The sequence below is a fragment of the Micropterus dolomieu genome, unplaced genomic scaffold, assembly GCF_021292245.1.
Source record: "Micropterus dolomieu isolate WLL.071019.BEF.003 ecotype Adirondacks unplaced genomic scaffold, ASM2129224v1 contig_11725, whole genome shotgun sequence".
In the NCBI taxonomy this organism is placed as follows: Eukaryota; Metazoa; Chordata; class Actinopteri; order Centrarchiformes; family Centrarchidae; genus Micropterus; species Micropterus dolomieu.
This window is the reverse complement of record NW_025740711.1, coordinates 1-880: the sequence shown is the minus strand read 5'-3', so window position 1 is coordinate 880 and position 880 is coordinate 1. Positions and strand designations below refer to the sequence as shown.

Below are 880 nucleotides of genomic sequence, written 5' to 3'. Positions count from 1 at the left end.
TACGCCTCGATATCCTGTCCATGACTGTCGCAAACAGGATTGGTGACAAAGCGCAGCCCTGGCGAAGGCCAACCCTCACCTTGAAAAGAGTCCGACTTACTGCCGGGTACTTGGACACAGTTCTCGCTTTGGATGTACAGGGATTAGATAGCCCTGAGGAGGGACCCCCTCACCCCGCACTACATATTCCATCTAATTCAGGAAACCGTTTGTAGACACTGGATTAAAATGCTATTTAAGTAAAAGTAGTTGTTTTTAATAATGTGAGAAAATAATCAAAATATTTGCTTCAAAAGTCAAGAGTACCTGTGCTGCATTATATCAGAAACGTTATCCTATGCTAGATCGGCCTCTGGTGGGCCGACAAAGCAACAGCGGCCGAAATAGCTCAGCTGGGAGAGCGTTAGACTGAAGATCTAAAGGTCCCTGGTTCGATCCCGGGTTTCGGCAAGAGCTTGGTGTCTTTTGATGCCACAGACAATACTTTGAAAAGTGAAATACTAATTTGAGGCTGTACTTTGTAACCGAAGAAACAGTGGATGTGAAACCCAAAGAAGAGATTCAACCAAGAAATACACACAATATAACGTCTCGGGTTACGTATGTAACCCTGGTTCCCCGAGAAGGGGAACGAGACACTGCGTCGGTTACGACACTATGGGAACGCCTCTAGGCGTAGCAGGTCTGAACGTGAATGAAATCACTCCAATCCTATTGGCTTGTTGCTAGAACGGTAAGGTGTGACGGAATAACCGGAGGAGTATAAAGCACACCTGTACACACTCATCATTAGCTTAAACTATGAAGCAGGCGCTTCAGGCGGGGAGAGAGGTGCGGCGGGCCGAGGCAGTGTCTCGTTCCCCTACTCGGGGAACCAGGG

At 47.7% G+C, this 880-nt stretch overlaps 1 non-coding gene across 1 annotated transcript; it reads left to right on the top strand.

The window, feature by feature from the left end:
* The first annotated feature begins 377 nt into the window (after positions 1 to 377).
* On the top strand, positions 378 to 450 carry trnaf-gaa. The gene has a single exon. It is a non-coding gene; the product is annotated as a tRNA-Phe (tRNA).
* Positions 451 to 880: the final 430 nt, after the last annotated feature.